Raw genomic sequence first — 20841 nt, 5'->3', positions numbered from 1 at the left:
CGAACCACTTAAAAATCTCTCTCGCATTTACATTCTGCTTGTATCTCTCGCTAACCTATCTCTCGAACTGCACTGCATATAATCACACCTCTCGAACTAACTCAAACTCGTGCAAATTAAAAGGGGATAACTTTTCCGCTGCGCATAAAACTTTGTCTTCATCTTGTGAGGTGTCGGACCTAAACATCCTAATTCCAATACACTCGAGAGGTCGAAAAAGATTTGCAAAATCTTATACAAGTCTATTCACCCCCCCCCCTCTAGACTTGTTATAGGGATGTTTGTATGTGGTGAGTGAATGTAAAGTGGTATGGAAGGTGGTAAAACGAAGAGTCAAGACTCCCCGAGTGTCGTGTCTCTCAAGGATGACGAATGGGAATCGAGTTAGTGTGTTGGCATCTAAGAGGTTGAAGAGAAAGAGTTATGGGAGTGCTAAGGGTTGGATTCATTTGTAAGAAGGGAAGGTTGATAGTGGTTGTGTAAAATAAATAAAGGTAAAGTGGAGATTGAGGCTTTAGGCTTTTCCATGTGGTTTATCTTTGGATGATTTTGCCAGTGCAAGTTGTGGAATAGACTAGGGAGTTCGTGGCACATCACCAAGTGGCGTCACACTTTGGACTCCCACATCCTCATTCGGTTGGGGCATTTCATCGAACACTTTGTCTACCACTCCTCTCGGATCTTGTCCTTTCGGACTAAGAGCGAAGATGTGGGTGAGTTAGACTCGTGAGTGGCCGCTATCGCGAACACACTCACTTCCTTTGGGTTTGCTACCTAATGTGGCCACAAAAGGCACAAAGCTTGAAGAACATCATCCACACAAGTTCAACATCCAACAAACAAGCAATTCACAAATCAAAGCAATAATATTAAACATCCACATAAATCTACCATGGGGCCACCAATCCCCTATCTAATCTACTCTATCATACTAGAGAAACAAGAAAGAGAATAGAAAATTCAAAGAAACAAGTATTGAAATAGAAAATGAAGAGAATGGTTACCACCCTTTTGAGAAGGAGATCTTTACAACCTTGATCTTGAAAATCCAATCTCCTCTCTTACCCTTGATCTATTCTAAAACTTATGAAAGAAAGGAATTTTCTCCCAAGAGGGGAGAAAACCCTCTAAATCTATTCTACCCTATTCTATCAATTTTCTGATCTAGTCTCCTCCTTTTTTGGGTTTAGGGCAAAAGGGATTTATATAGGTGACAAAAAGGGGACAAATTCCCAAAATTGCCCTTGGCCCGACCACGCTTGCTCACACGCGTGTGAGTGGCGTGGTGGCTCTCTGGAATAACTCCACGCTCAGCCACACGCGTGTGAGGCTGCGTGGGACGCTACTGCATTTCGGCTTGTTTGTCTTTTGCTCTATTTTAGCTTCAAATCCCTCTCCAACCTGTGAAATACTTCAAAACTCTTTCTAGAAATGTTGTTAGAAGATTTTAATCGCATTTGAGCTAAAATGCATGCAATTGTTGCAATCGGATGTTAAAACGATGCGCTTTTAATCTAATAAAGACCCCTTATAAGTGCTATCCTTGGTGCTTATCAAAGTTTCCACAGTTAAACCTTGCTTGTCCTCAAGCAAGCATACTTTCCTAAACACTAATCATATAAGCACCAAGGATAGTTCTTTCTCTCACGGTTAATTGATCAAGTGATGTGTAGGTGTTCGGAGTTGAGCGGGTAAAGTCCCCTACACTATCTACCAAGACTGCTAAACTCGTGCCAACCAAATGTGAAAAATATACTAAGGAAGTCAAGGTCTCGAGAGATGGATAATTTATGAGAAGATTTTTGTTTACACCTTTCAAGCATGGAAGTGACAAAAGAGTTTTCACCTTGTATTTTCTAGGGGCCTCAAGCCGATCCGACTAGTGGGACCAATGCTCACCCCTTAGCCAATTTCCAACCTGACGCCAAAGCCTCTTTACATTATATAAGTGAGGGCAGGGACATGGACCGCTCATCGCCATGACTTGGGCGATCACTCTATTTTCTCGCTTCCTAGGATAACGTCATCAGGCTACCCGACTTCACATGGAGATCCATGCTTTTTCGAAGGTCAGTGTAATGGGTGCCTGAATCCTAGCGAAGTGGACCTCCTCTCTATTTTCTCATCTTTCAAGATCTCTTCGGGGTAACCGACTTCACATGGATCTCCATGCTTTTTCGAAGACAGTGCAATGGTTACCCCTTATCCAGATAAGATGGCTCACCACACTTTTATCTCAAGGAATGGCTTTAAGCCTTTATTCACGTTTCACCATATCAACCCCTCATGCCTTTTTCTAGGGATTAGGGATTGTTTTCACTCAAAGCTCACTTAGGCTCTCCTTTTGCCCCATGTCCTGCTAAGATTAATTCAGTTTCCAGGCTTCGCTATTCTTATCTTTCTAAAACTCAAAGGATTCACACTCCCACTTTGAGAGATCCTTGACTGGGGTCCAAACAAAATACAAGGTGAAAGCATGCAAGCACTCATCAAAAATTTTCAATTTGGGTCGGAAAGTGCAAATTGGTGCAAAGTGAAGCTTCCAAAGCATATTTAACACATTCAATCCTTGGCACAAGGTTAGGAGCCCTCCTAGATAGTATTGGCAATAACACACCCTCTAGGTTCCTATACCGTATCACTTAATCAATCAACTGTTTCAAGAAGCATACACCCTTTCCACACTTAAAAATAAACATCGTTCTCAATGTTTCCATAAGGAACGGAGGAAAAATGATATATGTTTAAGGGTTCTACACACGCTCCTTTTCCACACTTAAAAGTGTGAACTGGACTAAAACAGTTCTAATAAACAGACTATATCCGAGACAACAATTTTATGCAGCTCATCATTTGCGATTCTAGAAAATAAAGCAAACCAAAACAGGGCATTGAATCAGGATAAAAGAAATACTTACAATTTGTATCCTTATCAAAATTTTGCAATCTATGTTTGCCCTTCAAACACGGTCAGAGTAAAGGTAAGGAAATAAATTAGGAATTGAAATTATACCTTTCAAGATTGGTCTGTCATGGTTGTTGGTGGAGTGGTCCCTTCTTCTCCTTATTTGTGGGTTGCCTCCCATAAGCGCCACGTTTAACGTCTTTGGCTAGACGAAACGTGCAAAATAAAACATAAAAAGAAATATAGCTAAAAATATAAACAAAAGTAAAGAGATTGTCCACAATCAATTGTTCAGAATTTTCAGATCACAAGTTATCATCATCAAAATTTGTCTTTTCTTTCCTTCAGTTTCTTCCTCCCTTCATGTTCTCTTGATTTCTTTGATCTCTCTCGAAATCTCATCCAGCTTTTGCATTTGCTCCAAGTGCAATTGGTATTGGAAATTTTGGAGGGATCTCCAATCAGTGACTGGGGTGAACCAGCTCGGAACGTTGAAGGTAGAGGAGTTGGGGTTTTGCTCTTCAGGTTGTGGTGGAGGTACAGACGGTCCGGGCTCTCTTGGTGGTGGAGAATACATTGAAGAATCCAACGACGAATACATTTCCGGGAGAGACGGGGAATTGAATGACATCGGAGAAGGAGTGAATCCTGGGGATGTCATGGGCGTGTTAGCATGATCTTCCGCCATCTCCTCATCTACCCTCGTTCGCGCTAGTTGTCTCAAGTGAAGTTTTGCGACGTCTTCGGGAGATAAAGGAACTATGTGCGCTCCTGGAAGCCGATGTTCAAACCAATGCATTTTCATTTGATGACCTAGAGAGACGCATAGCCTCGTCACCAAGGGGCCTATAAAGATTGCCCTTGCTGACTCTTGCTGTTGTGCAACAAGCAAGTTCCTACAAATCGAGCTCATATTCGCTGAGTTCCCGGTGTCCATACTCCATAGCATGAACAGTTCCACCTTTGATACTCGGTCATATGTCTTAGGCCTCCATTCCCATGAATGAGCAATAACCTTCCATAAAACCTTTAAGTCCTCTCTTACGATCTGGGAGACTCTTACCCTCGACCCTTCTCATTCGACTCCTTGTCTTGCGATTATCGACCAATATTTTCTCGAAATGTCCCTGTCTCTAAAGTCATGCCTTAATCTCCTGTACCAGTTCTTTGACTGGTCTTCCTCATTGTAGAATCCAAGGAGAATACCCAAACGGTTGGTCGATATGTGATAGTCCTGGTTGAAGAGTCTAAACTTAATGGTAGGGCTGTAGAGATCTCCAGCCACTCCGTCAACTTTCAAGCTCGCAATAAACTCATGCACTAGAGGGATAAAAGTATCCTGTCTCCAGCTTAACAAATTGTCCCAATATGGTTTTGTGATCAACCTCTCCAGTCCGTACTTGCATTCATAATTCTCCAATACTATCAAGTCTACATATCTCCATTGCACAATAGGGAGATTCAACAACTGCCTGTACCGCTCTAGCATGGTTGCTGTCATCAGTAAAATTTGAGTCCCGGTGGGTACTTCTATATAGCGAGTGTTAGAGCCTCTTGCACTGTTTTCCTCTGCCGGGGCTTTCCCTCTTTGGAGCCTTTGAGCAATCTGTTGTGCAAGGTCATATGGCGAAGACATCTTCCCTATATCATGGGCAATCAAAGCAACACAAGGAAAAACATTTGCCAATCTTAAATATTGATTATGAACAATATTGCACATATCTAAAGAAAAGATCACAAAAATTCATTGCATGCAACATCATTTTGATATCCTTCAGTAATTCTATCCTATACATGCAAGAACTAGCTCATTCTATTCCATACTCATTTTATAGTCAAAAGGTCAACATATGGTCAACTTCATCTTCTACCTCTAGACTAGCTCAAGGTTGAAAAATGGAAGCATCATGAAAGTTAAAATTGGACCAAATAACTAGTAGAATATAGAAGCAATGTAGGCTCAATACAAGTCTATCAAGTCATCCCATAGCAATATATCTCAAGAAAAATATCATACAAGAAAAACCCATGGAAATATGTTCTTACCATGGAAATGACTTAAGATCTTTGATAAAAGTTGAGAGACTTGGAAAGAAATGCTTAGAAAGTGTATATTTTCAGCTTGGGAGAGTTCTTGCTCGTGGTGGGGAAGAAATGAAGCAAGGAAAGGGTTTTAAATCACTTCGCGCGAAAATCCGCGAAAAGTCTGGTGTCCGTCCACGCACGCTACCACGCGTGGTGGTAGGCGTGGGAGCTCTCTGGTTTATTCCCACGCCTGCTCACACGTGTGTGAGCGGCGTGGCAGCTCTCTGGAAGTTTTCCACGCCTAGCCACACGCGTGGTGGTGGCGTGGAAGGCGTGTTGTGTGAAAGCTTACCTTGGTTTCCTTTCCTTCCTTTGCTAGTGATGATGTTTGTGATTGATTGCGGGCAACTTATAACTCTCGGGTGTATAATCTGTACTTGTTAGCTCAACCGAGGTTATAGAAACTTTATTGAAATAAAACAAGAAGAAGACATACTACAGAAAACAAGAAAAACTTTTAGAAAAAGTAAGATAACATTGGGACTGCCTCCCAAGTGCGCCATGGTTTTACGTCTCCAGGCCAGACGTAAAGTGGCCTATCCTTCAAGGCACACAGATTTTGGGACCCGACCAAGCGTCCCGTGAACTTTTGCTTCAAGGAAGTTCCCAAGATGGGAAACATCTTTGAATACCCACAAAGATAAAGGAATAACAACATGCATGATTGGAAAAATTTTAGCATTAAACACCCTCCTTAACTCTTCTAGGATGGTGTCTATTCCCTTTTCTTTTTCCTCTCTTCTCCCCCTAAAGATTTTCTCGTCTCTTTCAAACCATATCTCCTCACACCCTTCCTCAATTTCGAGTGTGGTCAACTCTCTCCACTCATATTTTTCTATAAGATTGATCATGAAGGACCTATTATTCCTTACCCTTTCTTCCTCACACTCCGTTTCTTCATCACTCCACTCTATTTGATTAGAAAAATCACTCACACTCTCACATGAATAGAATGAAGCATCATCCTCTTCACTCACCATCTCATTTTCACCCAAAACAAAGGATTCATCTTCCGAGAAGTTAAAGCAATCATATTCATATTTAAACAAAAGAGAACCCTAATAATCATTAATAGACATATCAAAATTTTCCATGGAATCATCCTCCCGAAATTTAAAACAATCATAATCACATATGATGGAAGTATTAAGGCGAAGGGAGTCATCCACAAGGGTGTTTTAAAAAAGAGCACAAGGATTTTCAAGACTATTATCATGAAGAAGATTAGGAATTTTACCATATTTTGGCTCTTCATCTTCCCATACTATTTCGATGTTCTCATCCTCACTCTCCATCTCTACCTCCCTTTGATTTTCCAATTCGAAAATTGGGACTTCTTCAAGCACCGGGGCGTAACAATCCTCCACTCCTTCGAAACTCTCCTCTCCCTTAGCATTTTGCGCGTTTTTGACTTCTTGTACAATCCTTGGATGGGCTTCCAAAGCGGGGATGTCATCCATGACGGTGGAGTTAGCTCGGGGCTCATTCATTTTCATGAGCTCCTCCATCATGGACATCATCTTCGTTTCAACTTCTTCTAGTGGAAGTCCTTCTTTTCGGAGGGTAGCGAGATAGTCCTTTAGTTCGCTCTTGATTTTGGCTTTTAGTTTAGCCGTATCCTCCTTGGCCATCTTTGTGAATTCGTCAATTTTTGCTTTTAGAATTTCAATTTCATCGGTGGCCGATGGGATATAATCGCAAGGATCTATATGGGTATTATATGGGTAAGAGGGTAGTGTTTCAAAGGAATATGTAGTATTGTTATCTTTGTGGTTTTGTGATGGAGGTGGGTAATAAGTGTTTAGTTGGGAATTGGGAAACGAATTTGACTCGAGAGTATAGCTTGGATCAAGTTGTTGCATCATTTGCGCAAGCTTACTCTCTATGTTTTGGGATATTTCTTTGGAGCTTAATGAGTCAATTTCTTGTGAATTTGGTGGTTGTGAAGGGTAAGTTTCTTGAAATTGTGGAGGTGGTGTTTCATAAGGATATTGGTGATGGTTTGGTGTATAGATTGGATAGTGATATGAAGGTGGTAATTGATATGAAGGTGGAATTGGGTAATGGTATGGGTGTGGGTAGTGGTATGTTGGTGGAAGGTAAGTATAGGTGGAATGGGGGTAATAGTGATATGGTTGGGGTTGAGGATTTGTATAGGATTGTCCTCCATGGTGTGGGTAATCATGGGGATTCATTTTAGCACTTATTGGCAAGCTTCAAGAGGTTTGATTAAAGAGAATTTCCTGCACAATAGCATAGCCAACAACAAATAATTTTGCAACTAAAAGTAGTTGCAAGTGGGCACAAGATATTCAAGATAATATAAGCTCACTTCTTCAAGCAAATAACAAAAATAGGAAAATAAAATAAACAAAAAGAAAGCAATTCAAGAACTCTTAAAATTATACTTCTAAGACGTCAACACTATTCGAAACCGTTTGCCATCCCCGGCAACGACGCCATTTTTTAAGGGATGTTTGTATGTGGTGAGTGAATGAAAAGTGGTACGGAAGGTGGTAAAACGAAGAGTCAAGACTCCCCGAGTGTCGTGTCTCTCAAGGATGACGAATGGGAATCGAGTTAGTGTGTTGGCATCTAAGAGGTTGAAGAGAAAGAGTTATGGGAGTGCTAAGGGTTGGATTCATTTGTAAGAAGGGAAGGTTGATAGTGGTTGTGTAAAATAAATAAAGGTAAAGTGGAGATTGAGACTTTAGGCTTTTCCATGTGGTTTATCTTTGGATGATTTTGCCAGTGCAAGTTGTGGAATAGACTAGGGAGTTCGTGGCACATCACCAAGTGGCGTCCCACTTTGGACTCCCACATCCTCATTCGGTTGGGGCATTTCATCGAACACTTTGTCTACCACTCCTCTCGGATCTTGTCCTTTCGGACTAAGAGCGGAGATGTGGGTGAGTTAGACTCGTGAGTGGCCGCTATCGCGCACACACTCACTTCCTTTGGGTTTGCTACCTAATGTGGCCACAAAAGGCACAAAGCTTGAAGAACATCATCCACACAAGTTCAACATCCAACAAACAAGGAATTCACAAATCAAAGCAATAATATTAAACATCCACATAGATCTACCATAGGGCCACCAATCCCCTATCTAATCTACTCTATCATACTAGAGAAACAAAAAAGAGAAAGGAAAATTCAAAGAAACAAGTATTGAAATAGAAAATGAAGAAGGGGATCTTTACAACCTTGATCTTGAAAATCCAATCTCTTCTCTTGCCCTTGATCTATTCTAAAACTTATGAAAGAAAGGAATTTTCTCCCAAGAGGAAAACCCTCTAAATCTATTCTACCCTATTCTATCAATTTTCTGATCTAGTCTCCTCCTTTTTTGGGTTTAGGGCAAAAGGGATTTATATAGGTGACAAAAAGGGGACAAATTCCAAAAATTGCCCTTGGCCCGACCACGCTTGCTCACACGCGTGTGAGTGGCGTGGTGGCTCTCTGGAATAACTCCACGCTCAGCCACACGCGTGTGAGGCTGCGTGGGACGCTACTGCATTTCGGCTTGTTTGTCTTTTGCTCTATTTTAGCTTCAAATCCCTCTCCAACCTGTGAAATACTTCAAAACTCTTTCTAGAAATGTTGTTAGAAGATTTTAATCGCATTTGAGCTAAAATGCATGCAATTGTTGCAATCGGATGTTAAAACGATGCGCTTTTAATCTAATAAAGACCCCTTATAAGTGCTATCCTTGGCGCTTATCACTTGTACCCCATCCCCTTGGGACCAACAATTAGTATCAAAGCAAGTTCTTTGATCGATATAAACCTTTGTTTATATTGCCTAGAGATCCTTCTTTGAAAATCCTTTAAAACGTTTTTAAAGCACGAGATAATTTTCAATATGGACAGCATGTTGTCGAGACATCTTCTCTTTTATCTTAGCAGGTTCGATGGCTGGAAAACACGCATGCTTGCGTACTTATCAGCCCTCCATGATGAGATGGCCGAGGTTATGACATCTGGACCAGTCAAAATCTTAATGGTCAACACTGCTACAAAGCAAACCAAAGACACACCAAAGTACGTCCCAAAACCAAAGGAAGAATGGACAAGTGATGATAGGAAGAGAAACAACCTTGACAACATTGCCAAGGACATACTCTTCAAAGCAATAGACGAAACCATCTTCTCAAGAGTAAGAAAGTGCAACACGGCAAAAGAGGTATGGGACACTTTGATGTTAATTGGTGAAGGTGACGAACAGGAAAAGGAGAACAAGCTCACCGTGGCAATGAAGAAGTTCGAGGACTTCAAGATGAAGCCAGGAGAAAGCATCGACAGCATGGAATCCCGGTTCATGAAACTTTCAACCGAAATTAGCGATCTCAAGAAGGAGATCCCACAAAAGGAGCTGAACCTGAAGGTCTTGCGAGGCCTTACCAAGGAGTGGGAAATGAAGGTGATCACAATGCGCGATCACAGAGATCTAAAGAACACCACAACTGATCAACTCTTCAGAGATCTCAAAGCCTTCGAATTCGAGATGTTCCCGAGAGATGAGGACGTAGTGGACAGACGGAATGTTGCACTCGTTGCCGATCAACCATCCACATCCTCAAGGTCAGACCCTAATCCTGTAAATCTTTTATCTGACGAACAATTTGCTCTTTTCGTGAGAAAGTTCAGGAAGTTCATGAAGAGGACACCAGAGAGCAACACAAGTTCACCTTCCTCCTCAAGAAGGAAAGATGAAAGATATCCATCCAGAAGGACGGAGGAAGAAAGCCAAGGTCTATGCTACAACTGTAGAAGACCGGGACATTTTAAGGCCGAATGCCCTTACCCACCAGTAAGCAAATATCAAGGCCAAGAAGGAAAGGATTCCAGGAGGAAAGAAGAATCCAGGGAGAAGCCAACACAAGGAGGCTTCAAAAGCTCATCAAAGACTCATTCGCGTAGAAAGGCGCTTGTGGCTGAGGAACTTGAGAAGGAAATCGAGGAGTCCGAGACATCAAGCTCTAGCGAAGGTAGCAGCAGCTCAGAGGATGAGAGGGGGCTCATCTGCCTATACACTACAGAAGAGGAGGATCAATGCTTAATGGCTATTAACAATGAGGTAACCTCCACTTCTACATCTCGCTGCTCTACTTCTACTTCCCAATGCTCTTCTTTTAGAAGCGATGAAGATCCCTTCGAGACCATAGAATTACTTAGGAGGGACCTCAGCATCGCTAATAGCACTCATGCTAAAGTAATGGAAGAAAACAGCAGACTGATTGCTGAAAGAGAGATGTTTAAGAATGTCTCGAAAGAGAACTCAGAGCTAACTCTCAAAGTAAGCAACTTAGAAGCTGAAATAATCCAACTTAAGGAAGAGTGCAAAGCTCGAGAGACTAGAGAGCTTAATCTTAGATAGGTTATTGCATCATATACTAATTCCTCCAAAGCTGTCGAGAAAATGGTAAATGATCATAGACCTACAAGTGATAGAACCGGACTAGGGTTCCATCAGAACTGTCTCTCGAGAGATAAGCAGACCAACGGTTTGGGAACTTCAAGTAATGGAGGATCCCAACCCAAACCGAATAAGGGTCATAAAGGACCATCCGAAAAGACCAGAGTAGCTGTTCATAAACCGTCCCTATACACCAGCAATGGAAAGTATAGGAAAGCTACGAAGAATGGCCGGGTCAATCATATCGAGAGGTCACCTAGTTATCTCTCGCAAGGCCATTCCAAGTACACGGAAAGCTACACTCCATATGATGCGCCTCAAGGCAAATATGGAAGGTCTGAGATCCAGAGAAACAAGAACTCACGGATGTGGGAAGGCAGACACTACCTATCCGATGAGGATTGGTCACTAGAATATGAACCGTGGAATAAACCTCAGTTTCAACAGTACCACGTGACCAAACAGGCCATGAAGGGCATGGTGCGTAAATTTGAGGTCAGGCCTCAACCAAAACTGATCTGTGCACCTAAAAGGCCCAGAGTCTTTGCTAGCATTCCTTATGATTATCAATCGTATAACGGTTACATTGCACCTAGGCCTGGAATAATGGGCCCAAGGTATAAATGGATGCCTAAACTCACTAACCAACCAGGACCCAAAGTTTGGGTACCTAAATCTGCTTGAGTTGCATGCAGGACACCAGGGACATATGGTTCATTGACAGTGGATGTTCGAGACATATGACGGGAAATCTAACACTGCTAGAGAACATCCATCCTATCGAAGGTCCCTTGGTGACATTTGGAGACAACGAGAAGAAAGGACGCACGAAGGCTGTTGGTGAGATCCATAAGAATGAATTTGTGATCAAGGAGGTATCCTACGTTAAAGGACTCAAGTTCAACCTCCTAAGCACAAGCCAATTCTGTGATAAGGGCTACAAAGTTATCTTCACCAAAAGCAAGTGCCGGATCACACAAGAGGAATCTCTCGAAGTCGTCCTGGAAGCAGCAAGGAAAGGAAACATGTACATAGTGGATTGGAGATCTGCCAAACCATCCCTATGTATGCTAGCAAGGAGCAAAGAGGACTTATGCTGGGATTGGCACAGTAAGCTCAGTCACCTGAACTTCAAAACTATCAACAAGCTTACTAAGAGGAACCTAGTAGAAGGACTGCCCAAAGTTACGTTTCAAAAGGACAAGATTTGCGAGGCATGTCAATGTTGCAAACAGATCAAATCCTCTTTCAAAACCAAAGCCGAGACATCATCCACTAGACCACTAAGTCTTCTCCATATGGACTTATTTGGCCCAGTAAATCCACCCAGCATAAGAGGAAGGAAGTACACTCTTGTGGTAGTAGATGACTACACAAGATTCACCTGGACCATGTTCTTAACCAAGAAAAGCGAGACAAAAGTTGCCCTACCAAATCTTTTAAGGCAAGTTCAAGTTGAAAAGGATGTCTTGATACTCAAGATCCGGTCAGATCAAGGAGGAGAGTTCGTTAACCAAGTGATCGAGAGCTACTGCAACGAGAACGGGATCCATCATCAGTTGTCAGCTGCTCGAACACCTCAACAGAACGGCGTTGCGGAAATGAGGAACAAAACTCTCAAGGAAGCTGCAAGGACCATGCTCTCACAAGCCAATATATCACAAGGATTTTGGGCAGAAGCAGTCAACACAGCATGCTACACCCAAAATCGGTCCTTAATTGTGAAAGGAGCTGGAAAGACCCCATATGAGTTGTGGAACGGGAGGAAACCGAATGTAAGTTACTTCCACACATTCGGGTGCAAGTGTTATGTCCACAACAATGGAAAGACTCACTTAAAAACCTTCGACGAAAATGTAACCCCTCGTCTTTCCGATAAGTCTAAGGGTCGGAAAATATATCTTTAGGCTATGACATTCATAAGATGATCTCCCGATATGTCAAGGGAATTTTTATACGGAGGTATAGTTGTCATTAAGCTGCGATCGTTCGTGCCGGTCACGAACCGTAAAATTTTCGAGGACGAATTTTCAGCTCGGATTTCCTTAGAAATTGATGATTAGGCATGTTATGACTAAGTATGAACTTCCTGCTTAGTTAAGTTGAAATTGGATGAGCTATAAGGGTCGAAATTTATTTCTGATCGTACACCGCGAAATTTCCGCAGTGTACTGAACCTAGCCCATTTTGGAGCTTTTGACTGGAATAAATTTGTGGTTTCGGAAATTATTCTTTCTGGATTATTTTCCACCGAAACTTTATCTGTTTGGACCACAACTGATATGTTGTGGAGATATTTTATTATTTTATTATTTTTTTTCCTAAAGCTTATCCCATAAGTTGGGATTAAATATAAAAGGAATTTTTTTCCCTTTTCTTCCCCAAATGCTGAAAAAAGAGAGAGAGAGAGGTGTGATCATCTTCCACCATTTTTTCTTCCAAAGTTCCATAGCCAAATCCTTCTAAACTTCCAATTTATTCGGTAAGTTTTCGATATTATTCGGTAGAAAGCTTTGTAATCCTTCCTAGGTTATGAATCTATGTTTAATTTCTTGATACATGATGTTATGGTGTTGATTTTGAACCTAGGTTTTAAGGTGAAAATTGGGGAAAGGATCCAAAATTGCTTCCTAAGGTGTTAGAAATCCTTTACAAGGTAAGGAATTCCCTTAAGTTGGAATTAGTCACTTGAATTTGGATAATTGATTTTTGGTTGAAATATGGTGTTTTTGAGCTTTGGAAATATTTTTATACATGTTCATAACTTGGATATGCATGTATATGTTATATTTATGTTCATATAGGCTTATACTTGTGAAAATAGTGAAAGAAAATCAGGGTAGATTCTGGCAGTAACTTCCGAAATTTATTGGGAAAAATTGGTAAGGTATTTTGATCCAATTTTTTTTATACATGTAGTTCTATAAGTGTAGAACCCGCATATAAAATTTCATAATGATCGGAGTAGTGGAAGTATGGTTTTCGGAATTTTTCCCAAAACTGGTCCAGGGAGAGACAGAATTCCGGACAGCCCACTGCCAAGGGCAAAAATGAAATTTTCTGTGTTTATTCGTGGATCAAAATGACCAAAACTTTTTATGGACATTAAGTACTATAAGTTGGGATTCTACCATAAAAATTTCAAGTGAAAAAGAGTTCGGGAACTATCTTTACCGGCTCAATCTTTCGGACTGCGCCAAGCTGAATTTTCTGAATTATGCTTAGTATGATTATTGATGTGTTAATGATAATTGTGAGTGTGTGTAATATATATATGATGTGTGCGTGTGGTATATATATATTGTATATGTATGTGTGTGATATATTTATATATATGAAAATAGCATTACATATTTATATATATTGGATGTGTAGCATAACCTACGCATGTGTATATAAGTAATATATACATATTATATATGGTATGAGTATTAAGTATATATATATGTGGTATGTATATATATATATACGTGTAATGTGTGTATTATAATATATGTACATATATGAGTATGTATGTATATTTAAATGGAGTGTTGTAATATGTATATATTTGGTATGTGTACCTTAAGTGAATATGCATAAATATGTGGAAAGTGTTAGGCTTATGTGGTATGCATATATACAAATGTGTAGTGTGATGATGGAAAATGTTTTGAGAAAGATGTTTTGAGAGACGAGACTTGTGAACCAAGTTGAGAATGGTAATTGTTTTCAAAATAGGGACTTGATTTTGTGGAAAATGTCCAAAAGAAGATGAGAAAGGAGGGGAAATGTTTTTAAAACCTTAGTTTCAAGAAGTTAAAGAGGACCTTGTCATTTATACTACCTCGGGCTATAGTACCGATGGTCTTCTTCAATATATGTACGGCAGTATACGCCAAGCCTCTACGTCACTTCGTCAGGCGTAGGGAGTTTCTGCGTCACTCAGTCAGGCGCAGGTTTTATTCATAAGTAAAGCGAAGTCTATTCGCCAAGTCTCTACGTCACTTCGTCAGGCGTAGGGAGGCTCTGCGTCACTCAGTCAGGCGCAGGGGAGTTTTCTATATCACAGTCAGGCGCAGGGGAGTTTTCTATATCACTCAGTCAGGCGTAGGCCGTGGGGGTGTGCACACTTAAGTATAGATACTCATGTCATTTTCGGGTTGGTATCAGCTTTATGGACCTAGGTGGGGCCAAACTAGGGACCATAATGATGAACCTTCGTCCAAGGGATCACGAACGAGACTTGGGGCAGGACCGTAATCCCCATGTCCAGATCCGATTTCGGTCTAGTCAAAGAAATTTGTATCCTCAATAAGGTCTCTTGCTTCTAGTCAGAAACTAAGTAACGTTTTCATAATTGAAGACAACTAGAAGTCATAATTGTGGCATTGACATGTGTGATAGACAGGGATAGTTCTGAAAACCTATCCTGTATGAAAAGAAATCAAAGGCAACCTAGTTTGATAAACTAGGAAGTTTGATAAGGAAATGTGTTGTGACTTATATACTCATTATATGCTTGTGATTATATGGCATTAATTGTTGATTGCAGTAATGAAAGGCATGGACACCATATTTGGTAATGTGTATTTACCTTTATGAATTATTTGTCAAAACTTTTATCTGATGGAAGTGACAAATGGATTACCTTACTTAGCCGTTGTGCTAATTACACTTCACCGTGTACGTCATTTCAGATGTCATCCAGTGAAGGATCCTGTAGCCCGGCAAACACTCCTGATCATGTTTGCCCGGGACCTACTTTTGTTGGTCAGACTTTGCATGACACGCCGGACAGAGACCCCTATTCTCCACCCGATTCTCAAAGCTCTCCAGACTATACTCCAGCGTCCCCTGACTATACTCCAGCAACCCCAGTCAGCCCAGTCAATCCTTATTCCTTTTTGGACTTAGTAGATGAGTTAAATGCTCAGTATGGGTACTACCCCATAGAGCTTATTCCCGGTTCTGACCCTATCGAGTTCATTGTCCGCTACCCGTGTCCGTGGGACTCCGACCCACGAGATTTTCGTGACGAGTGGTCAATGATGTTAGTCGAGTGTCGCTTCCTCGATCACATCATGTGGTTCGAGGGAGAGTGGCACCTCGTTTGGGGCACGTACACCACACCGGTGTACCGAAGTTTGGATTAGAGGGCCAGAGTTGGGAAGTTTTTGGATGGTTTTCTCTTTTTGTGTATATATATCTTTTGGTAGCCTTAGTTTTGGCTGGCTCTAGTCTGTTAGGGCAGTGGAGGACCCGAAGTTTGTAAATAACAGCCGTCGGGCAAATTCTTATGAATACCTTTTGATATTAATATATATGCCTAGAATATTATATTTTGATGTTTGGGGTGTTGATGTTGAGTGTGTTTCTTTTAGCCTGTGCACTTATAGTGGAAGTTTTATCAAAGAGGTGATAGGCTTCACTCTAAGTGTGGCGGTAGCACCCAGTTTACTGCTGTAAGATGTAAGCTTCCGCAGCGTTATATTACGCATATTGTAATAGTTGTCGGAGCAGAAATTGGGGTGTTACAAGGTGGTATCAGAGCATGGTTTTGAGGTCCTTACTTTGGGCAATAGAATGAGTTAGGCTCTGTCGCAAGTTAGTATAAGAGCCTATGATTCGAGTCAGCCTAGGGTTCGAGTCAGTTTAAGTTGACCTTGTTGGAGTTGGAGCTGGAGCTGGAGGCCGGAGGCCGGACAGAGAACGGGGTACCTTGTCATTCCGTGTATAATATGTGATTTAATTGTTGCGTAGTATAATTACTACTTGTCATTGCATATATATGCTGATTGTTGGTCATATTGGTTTAAGTCGGCTGTTGACATGATGCCTTGCTACAGTTATGCCATGGTAGGGATACCTACCTGATGAATATGATTAATGGTTAGACCCTCGAATTCTAACTTCTAACTTTAAGAGAGCTAACTCAGAATCGCTTGTTCAGCAAGATGCCTCCTAGACGAAGCGTACCTGCTAGGGAAAGCAATGATGTCTCGGCGATGGACCGTATGGCCATGGCAATGGAACAGATTTGAGTCATCTGTTTGGACAATAGTAAGGAGGAACTTGGCAGACTCTTGATTAATGAGTGCCAGATGTAGGAAATTAAGGGGAGTAATTCGGACTGAGAGTCTGAAAGTTTGGATTGTAAGTGTCAAAGCCAAAAGGAAAAATCGTGGCCTGAAATGCTTTTGAGTTTCGGGGACGAAACTCTTTTTAAGGAGGGTAGACTGTAACCCCTCGTCTTTCCGATAAGTCTAAGGGTCGGAAAATATATCTTTAGGCTATGACATTCATAAGATGATCTCCCGATATGTCAAGGGAATTTTTATACGGAGGTATAGTTGTCATTAAGCTGCGATCGTTCGTGCCGGTCACGAACCGTAAAATTTTCGAGGACGAATTTTCAGCTCGGATTTCCTTAAAAATTGATGATTAGGCATGTTATGACTAAGTATGAACTTCCTGCTTAGTTAAGTTGAAATTGGATGAGCTATAAGGGTCGAAATTTATTTCTTATCGTACACCGCGAAATTTCCGCAGTGTACCGAACCTAGCCCATTTTGGAGCTTTTGACTGGAATAAATTTGTGGTTTCGGAAATTATTCTTTCTGGATTATTTTCCACCGAAACTTTATCTGTTTGGACCACAACTGATATGTTGTGGAGATATTTTATTATTTTATATTTTTTTTCCTAAAGCTTATCCCATAAGTTGGGATTAAATATAAAAGGAATTTTTTTTCCCTTTTCTTCCCCAAATGCCAAAAAGAGAGAGAGAGAGGTGTGATCATCTTCCACCATTTTTTCTTCCAAAGTTCCATAGCCAAATCCTTCTAAACTTCCAATTTATTCGGTAAGTTTTCGATATTATTCGGTAGAAAGCTTTGTAATCCTTCCTAGGTTATGAATCTATGTTTAATTTCTTGATACATGATGTTATGGTGTTGATTTTGAACCTAGGTTTTAAGGTGAAAATTGGGGAAAGGATCCAAAATTGCTTCCTAAGGTGTTAGAAATCCTTTTTAAGGTAAGGAATTCCCTTAAGTTGGAATTAGTCACTTGAATTTGGATAATTGATTTTGGTTGAAATATGGTGTTTTTGGAGCTTTGGGAATATTTTTGTATACATGTTCATAGCTTGGATATGCTTGTATATGTTGTATTTATGTTCATATGAGCTTATACTTGTGAAAATAGTGAAAGGAAATCAGGGTAGATTCTGGCAGTAACTTCCGAAATTTATTGGGAAAAATTGGTAAGGTATTTTGATCCAATTTTTTTTAGACATGTAGTTCTATAAGTGTAGAACCCGCATATAAAATTTCATAATGATCGGAGTAGTATAAGTATGGTTTTCGAATTTTTCTCCAAAACTGGTCCAGAGAGAGAAAAATTCCGGACAGCACACTGCCAAGGGCAAAAATGGAATTTTCTGTGTTTATTCGTGGATCAAAATGACCAAAACTTTTTATGGACATCAAGTACTATAAGTTGGGGTTCTACCATAAAAATTTCAAGTGAAAAAGAGTTCGGGAACTATTTTTACCGGCTCAATCTTTCGGACTGCGCCAAGCTGAAATTTTCTGAATTACGCTTAGTATGATTATTGATGTGTTAATGATAATTGTGAGTGTGTGTAATATATATATGATGTGTGCGTGTGGTATATATATATTGTATATGTATGTGTGTGATATATTTATATATATGAAAATAGCATTACATATTTATATATATTGGATGTGTAGCATAACCTACGCATGTGTATATAAGTAATATATACATATTATATATGGTATGAGTATTAAGTATATATATATGTGGTATGTATATATATATATACGTGTAATGTGTGTATTATAATATATGTACATATATGAGTATGTATGTATATTTAAATGGAGTGTTGTAATATGTATATATTTGGTATGTGTACCTTAAGTGAATATGCATAAATATGTGGAAAGTGTTAGGCTTATGTGGTATGCATATATACAAATGTGTAGTGTGATGATGGAAAATGTTTTGAGAAAGATGTTTTGAGAGACGAGACTTGTGAACCAAGTTGAGAATGGTAATTGTTTTCAAAATAGGGACTTGATTTTGTGGAAAATGTCCAAAAGAAGATGAGAAAGGAGGGGAAATGTTTTTAAAACCTTAGTTTCAAGAAGTTAAAGAGGACCTTGTCATTTATACTACCTCGGGCTATAGTACCGATGGTCTTCTTCAATATATGTACGGCAGTATACGCCAAGCCTCTACGTCACTTCGTCAGGCGTAGGGAGTTTCTGCGTCACTCAGTCAGGCGCAGGTTTTATTCATACGTAAAGCGAAGTCTATTCGCCAAGTCTCTACGTCACTTCGTCAGGCGTAGGGAGTCTCTACGTCACTTCGTCAGGCGTAGGGAGGCTCTGCGTCACTCAGTCAGGCGCAGGGGAGTTTTCTATATCACTCAGTCAGGCGTAGGCCGTGGGGGTGTGCACACTTAAGTATAGATACTCATGTCATTTCGGGTTGGTATCAGCTTTATGGACCTAGGTGGGGCCAAACTAGGGACCATAATGATGAACCTTCGTCCAAGGGATCACGAACGAGACTTGGGGCAGGACCGTAATCCCCATGTCCAGATCCGATTTCGGTCTAGTCAAAGAAATTTGTATCCTCAATAAGGTCTCTTGCTTCTAGTCAGAAACTAAGTAACGTTTTCATAATTGAAGACAACTAGAAGTCATAATTGTGGCATTGACATGTGTGATAGACAGGGATAGTTCTGAAAACCTATCCTGTATGAAAAGAAATCAAAGGCAACCTAGTTTGATGAACTAGGAAGTTTGATAAGGAAATGTGTTGTGACTTATATACTCATTATATGCTTGTGATTATATGGCATTAATTGTTGATTGCAGTAATGAAAGGCATGGACACCATATTTGGTAATGTGTATTTACCTTTATGAATTATTTGTCAAAACTTTTATCTGATGGAAGTGACAAATGGATTACCTTACTTAGCCGTTGTGCTAATTACACTTCACCGTGTACGTCATTTCAGATGTCATCCAGTGAAGGATCCTGTAGCCCGGCAAACACTCCTGATCATGTTTGCCCGGGACCTACTTTTGTTGGTCAGACTTTGCATGACACGCCGGACAGAGACCCCTATTCTCCACCCGATTCTCAAAGCTCTCCAGACTATACTCCAGCGTCCCCTGACTATACTCCAGCAACCCCAGTCAGCCCAGTCAATCCTTATTCCTTTTTGGACTTAGTAGATGAGTTAAATGCTCAGTATGGGTACTACCCCATAGAGCTTATTCCCGGTTCTGACCCTATCGAGTTCATTGTCCGCTACCCGTGTCCGTGGGACTCCGACCCACGAGATTTTCGTGACGAGTGGTCAATGATGTTAGTCGAGTGTCGCTTCCTCGATCACATCATGTGGTTCGAGGGAGAGTGGCACCTCGTTTGGGGCACGTACACCACACCGGTGTACCGAAGTTTGGATTAGAGGGCCAGAGTTGGGAAGTTTTTGGATGGTTTTCTCTTTTTGTGTATATATATCTTTTGGTAGCCTTAGTTTTGGCTGGCTCTAGTCTGTTAGGGCAGTGGAGGACCCGAAGTTTGTAAATAACAGCCGTCGGGCAAATTCTTATGAATACCTTTTGATATTAATATATATGCCTAGAATATTATATTTTGATGTTTGGGGTGTTGATGTTGAGTGTGTTTCTTTTAGCCTGTGCACTTATAGTGGAAGTTTTATCAAAGAGGTGATAGGCTTCACTCTAAGTGTGGCGGTAGCACCCAGTTTACTGCTGTAAGATGTAAGCTTCCGCAGCGTTATATTACGCATATTGTAATAGTTGTCGGAGCAGAAATTGGGGTGTTACAGAAAAGGCAGACGATGGAGTATTTCTAGGATACTCATCGACAAGCAAGGCTTTCAGAGTCTTCAACAAGCGGAGATTCGTGGTTGAGGAATCTATACATATCTCCTTTGATGATGAAGCATCAGCTGATCAACCATCAAAGTCAATGGAAGCAGCTGAAAATTCTAGGGAAGTTCAGCCGGAAACAATCGAGAGATCAGACTTACCTCTCGATGGGAAGCAGTCGATAGTTCGAGACGTAGCAGAACTCCAGTCCGAATCAGACGATGAAGAGACTACAAAGAAGAATGCTCCTGACTCAGTTGATCCAATCCAGATCATAGATGATCATATCACATCTCAACCAACAACCGAGGAGTTAACTGAGGAGCCACAACCCGATCTAAGATGGCTGAGAAGCCACCCCGCTGATCAAGTGATTGGAGATGTACGTGACAAACTTCGAACCAGATCAGCATACAGAGAAAGCATGCTTGCTTGCTTTCTATCTCAAATAGAGCCTAAGGTGATCGATGAGGCTCTAAGTGATCCAGATTGGGTGCAAGCCATGCAA

Source organism: Ipomoea triloba, chromosome 5 (assembly GCF_003576645.1).
Source record: "Ipomoea triloba cultivar NCNSP0323 chromosome 5, ASM357664v1".
Lineage (NCBI taxonomy): Eukaryota > Viridiplantae > Streptophyta > Magnoliopsida > Solanales > Convolvulaceae > Ipomoea > Ipomoea triloba.
Note: the sequence above shows the minus strand (reverse complement) of the source record.